The sequence below is a fragment of the Colias eurytheme genome, chromosome 2 (assembly GCF_061535395.1).
Source record: "Colias eurytheme isolate Ceu_HAF_F1 chromosome 2, ilColEury1 Martin Lab GWU primary, whole genome shotgun sequence".
Classification (NCBI taxonomy): Eukaryota; Metazoa; Arthropoda; class Insecta; order Lepidoptera; family Pieridae; genus Colias; species Colias eurytheme.
Window position 1 is genome coordinate 6,806,082 of NC_142981.1, and position 5,652 is coordinate 6,811,733.

The following is a 5,652-nucleotide window of genomic DNA, read 5'->3' on the forward strand; positions in this document are numbered from 1 at the left end:
TTCTTCGTTTAATGTGATTGTTGTTTACACGCGCAGGAGTCGGCCATCATAAACGGAAACTGATTCAACGTATCTGCTTTGGCGTTATCTAATTTAATTACAAGCGGAACTTGGAATTCCTTTTGTCTGCAAATCATGCGTTAACATTAATTGTTATACTGAAGTTCCACGGTCTGTTGTTTATCCTTATTTATCTCAATAAAGATTACAGATATTTTTTAGTATTACCTATGCAGCAACTGTCTAAACATTTTAACCATCATAATGTTTGAATATCCAAAACTTGTTTTTATCAACAACTAGCGGTGCGCCCCGGCTTCGCCCGTGGTACATATTTACGTTTTCTCTACATAAAAACCATCCTCGTACTTCAAGGAATATAATAAAAGAAAGAATTATCGAAATCGGTTCAGCCGTTCTCGAGTTATGCGCTTACCAACACATTTTGCGATACATTTTTATATATAAAGAAAGATATGCGCATGATATATCATAATATTATATCAGCAATAAATACTACAAATTGAATAATTCATCTTGATTTAAGGGAACACTCAATTTGTTACTATGTATTTTAATCATATTATCCTACGTGCTGAGTCCATTGAGTTACATGTACTACGTACTAGAGAGGACATCGGTACTAGACGGTACTAGACGGTACTAGACTACTAGATGTGGGTACTACACTATTTTTAACACGAGTTAGAGTCAATCGTCTCAAACTCATTTTTTTTGTTACATTGATTGGTTTTAATTGATAAGTTTATTCATATTTTTTTTAATAAAATAAACTATATTTATTTGCTACATTGATTGGTTTTAATTTATAAATAATAAGAGGCAGAATATCTACAAAGTGTACGACTCACTAGCCTCCCCGCGCCGCCGCGCTTGTCGCACAGATTTTGTTCTTGGTGCCCTCTCTAGTAATAATACCTCAATGGCTGAGTCAAGTCATCTGACTCATGAATTCGGTTGTATTGTTCCGCTTTGTCTCGCAATTTGACAAACAAAGCATTATATTATAAATTCACACTAAGTAGTGGAGGCTGAGGTCGTGCGACCTCTACACGCCTCCTTATCAAAACCCTATTTCATAATTATGAGATTTTCAGTTGGTTAGATTGTATTATAGAAATAACTTCTAGAACTTTCCACATTGGTACTTGTGTCTAACGCAAGGAATAATACCATAGAAATCAATATATTTCTCAACTGTAACACGGAAGGTCATCGGTACCCGTAATACAGACTATATAGTCTAGTACGGGACCATCGTTTATGTATATTTTGTAATTGTGGTTGTGAAATAAATATATTTTATTGATTTATTAAGTTATCGAATGTTATGAAATAGTAAGAGTATCTACAAAGGACAATTTTTGCTATAGTTTTGCCCTATTTAGTTGTATGTAATATACCTGAGATTAGAATCATTGTGGATAAAATGTTACCTGCAGAATCGATTTAACCTTATTAACGACATCAGCAATCAGATAACGAACTTGCTGTATCTGCTTAATTATTAGATAGATAACTTACATAACCACCTAGATTTGTACCTACGTATTGAGAAACACCAATACATCTCTATTTTTTAAGTTATTTATTTGAGAGTAACGTAGATACATATTCGACTTTATGTGAGAGAAGACTGAGCGTTCACACATAACATGAATAAGGTCACGTGTTTGGTCTTACGGGAATTTCACAGCAATGAACATAAGATTGGAAATTCATATCCACAATATTTATATTATTGTTGATATGTATATCCCCTTCATACAGTGGTGTATGGTGTAGCTTATTACAGCCAAAGGTCTGGGATGCGATCTCCTGACTTATCAAATTTTGTTTGACAGGCTACAAAAAGATAAGGTAAAATCCGGAATTCAAGTGCGGGTAATGGCTCAGCTCTTTATCCTATCGGAGTCACATTTCGACTCAAGTTTAAGCCGGATCTACATAACTAACATTTTCTTCCGACATTATGTTCCCCTCATGATTCCAAAATCCATTTAACTTTGGCAACGCAGCTGCGAGTGTCGTTTATCGTAGGGTAGGTAACGCGTATAGTCGCTTGCACTCTTTTGCCATAAAAAATCTTTTATTTATTACTCAGCATGCAAATATATTATATAAGTACATAGACAGATTGTCCAGTCATACTGATTCTGTATAAAACTCACTTAAAAGTATATTAACGTTAATCAATATAAATTATTGTTGATGATTTTGAAATACTTGGGGTATATTATATATAATATATCTTATTCAAAGTAAAATTCATCAACTGCTTGATATAATATTCATCTTTTTATAGGTAATCCTTATAAGTTATTTTGAATTCAAATTTTCTGATGATTTTCCGATTACTGCTACCAAAGAATAAGACTAGATACTAAAAAATTAAACAATCCATATACCTCCTTATCTTTATGAAGAGGAAATGTAGGTAAATCATTTAACACATATTCCGTCTCCTGATTCCTGATCAAATGCAAGATGTATCCGATTTTAAGAATGCCGATTAAATAACATGTCATATTGCCATATAAAAAGGGTATGTTACTATGCTAGGCCACAGGTAAAGTTAAGTTTTACAAATAATTTCCTTCTGTTTGCGCGATGCGTTCGTGACACAAATCCATCCTGTTTGTAATGCTAACGCATTCACGTTTATCGCCCATTCGTGAACTATGCGATACAGAAGTCCTTTGGTAACATTAAACGATATTAAATTCTGATCACTCCTTTGAAATGGTTTTCGTTAAATCCCTGCCCTACTTCTCTTAACACAATAAAGACATTAGTCTCGAAAATCTCGTTCTTTTTATTTTATGTAAATGTAAATATTATGGATTAGCTTTCCAGCCCTTCGTTCGCGATGTTTAAAACTAAAAAATACAAATTAGTTACGTTAGTTTAAGTTTAGACGATATGTTCAAATTGTGAAGAAATCCTCTTTCTTAAAAAAAAAGATCGAATGAAATATTATTTAGTTACTATGTAACTAAAACTGGTAAAACCTTCCTGAAGAAGTACGCTATCTTTTGTTGAAAACAGAATGAAAATCAGTGCATTTTTTGAGTGATGTCGCAAATAGAATGACAGACATATACCGAGGAATACCCATAATATCAGTATATTATTGAACAACAAATACTTATTTGAAAACAATTATTATATCGTTTTTATACCTACCTATGTTTTATGAAAATAGAACTAAATGTTTTCTTTTGCATAACGTAAGTATTCATTTAAAAAAAATGTAACGTTACAAAATAATATGACATAGTTCCACCTAGTAATTCATCACTGAAATTAAATGAAATGAAATAAATTTATTTGTCCATTTGTCCACGACTGGTTGTCGTCTTAAAGTTTAATCAATTCGTCTCCTTGATTTAAATGAAATATGTTTTTAATTCTCCAAATAGGGTGCAAGAAAAAGAATAATTGAAAAAGTTACCCGGAAAATGGAAAATTCTATGAAACCTGAAGTCTTAAAAACGGAACAGAAATACCTTTGTTCTTATCTTGTCGGATAAAACGTAATTGATTTATTATTGGGAATATTTTAACATTTTCCGCCATATCATCTCACTCATATCTACATTATAATCCATACTAATATTATAAATGCGAAAGTAACTCTGTCTGTCTGTCTGTTACTCAATCACGCCTAAACTACTGAACCAATTTGCATGAAATTTGGTATGGAGATATTTTGATACCCGAGAAAGGACATAGGCTACCTTTTATTGCGAAATATGTACCACGGGCGAAGCCGGGGCGGACCTCTAGTGGATAATAAAGTTACCTGAAAACAAATAGGTAACCGTATTTCCCTATAGATACCTATAAACTAAGCCTATACATTGTTACGATATTAAGTAATTCCAAATTGTTATTGATCACGATTACATTTTGTATGTCTAATTAGAGGAATCTTTCTTTCTATTCTTCACATTTTAATTAAGTCAAAAATATTTCTCTGATGAATACAGATTGAGCAAGCGATTTTATTTCAAGGTGGTTCTAATATAATGTTACATTGTTTTGTGTTTTATTTTTTGTACAATGTTAAAATTGTTGACCCTATTATCGCCTTTATATCGCTGAGGCTAGGATTTAATAGGATTGAACACTTATAACGGGGAACGTTATTAAGTGCGAGAGTATTTTTGTGCCAAGGCCCGGCACAGCGAGGAATCGATACCTACTTGTAAATTAAATTTCATCCTGAAGAAATGTAACTGGAAAAGCTGTGTATTATGTCAGCAAAGAGCTGCTGAATAAAAGTATTTTTCTCTTCACTATGTATATTACTGTTCACAACCACGTTTATTGTAATATACACTACAATATATTTTATTTTATGACTCGTACGACTCACTTCTACAAGATTCAGTACCATTACAATGAATAGGTAAATTTAACGTCACATTTAGATACTTAGTATTTATTTGATTGTTTTGCTTTTGACTCGGCTTTTGAACACTATTTTGAATGCTCGGATGGAACCTGTTTAGAACTTTTATTTTTTCTTTGTTACTGCAAATTGAAAGTTTCTTTTTAATTTATAATTTTCAATATGTTTGTTCATATTTTTAATATACTTACAACGTTTACTTCGTTAATTTTTAAGTATCGAGATTTAGATTTCTGAGTAGGTACCTACTTATATGTATAATGAATCTTTATAAAACACAATAATCCGCTGTGCTTCCTTATAGACTACAAGCCGGTATAGGAAAAAAATATGGGTCGACATTTGAACCACCAGGTGACCTATCTAGAACGATAGAAGAGCATAAAATAATAAGATTCAGCACAAAGCCGTCACTTGTAAGCTGTCCAACTGAGTGCAGATGAGAATTCGAAAGTACAGGTAGACTCGGTAAATTTTGGTCATATATTTTTGTACGGCATTTTAACCACCGATAGATCCATTAAAAATAAAACGCTCAGTGCCGTACAAAAATGGTGGTCCACAAAGTCGGAATTTTTTATTAATTTCTGAGAATTACCGCGGTAAATTTGGCCATTTGACCATGTACGGCATCTGTGTCATACTATTTCAATACTGCTTTTAATCCATTATTCCTCAACGCCGTACAAAAATCATGGGAACAAGGGGTAAAAATCGAGAGTTGCAATCTCCTCTCTTTCCCCACTCCAGGGGGTCAGTAAACCCCCCCCCCTCCAAATTGTACTCGTTAAAAATCCTATTCAATAGAAGTTAAAAGCAAAAACTTGAGAATTTTTTTTCCTTTTTATTTTTACACTAGCTGCTCCGCGCGGTTTCACCCCCGTGGCTCCACTCCTGTTGGCCGTAGCGTGATGATATATAGCCTATAACCTTCCTCGATAATTGGGCTATCTAACACCGAAAGAATTTTTCAAATCGGACCAGTAGTTCCCCAGATTAGCGCGTTCAAACAAACAAACAAACAAACTCTTCAGCTTTATAATATTAGTATAGAAAAAAAAACCGGCCAAGTGCGAGTCGGACTCGCGCTGTCTAAAATGTATTTTTTAGAAATTGTTCCTTTATTTGTGCTATAAGACATTGCTTTTAACCAAATTTCAAGACTTGCGAATGTCGAAATTTGCGATAAATTGCAACATAAAACGGCTGTATCT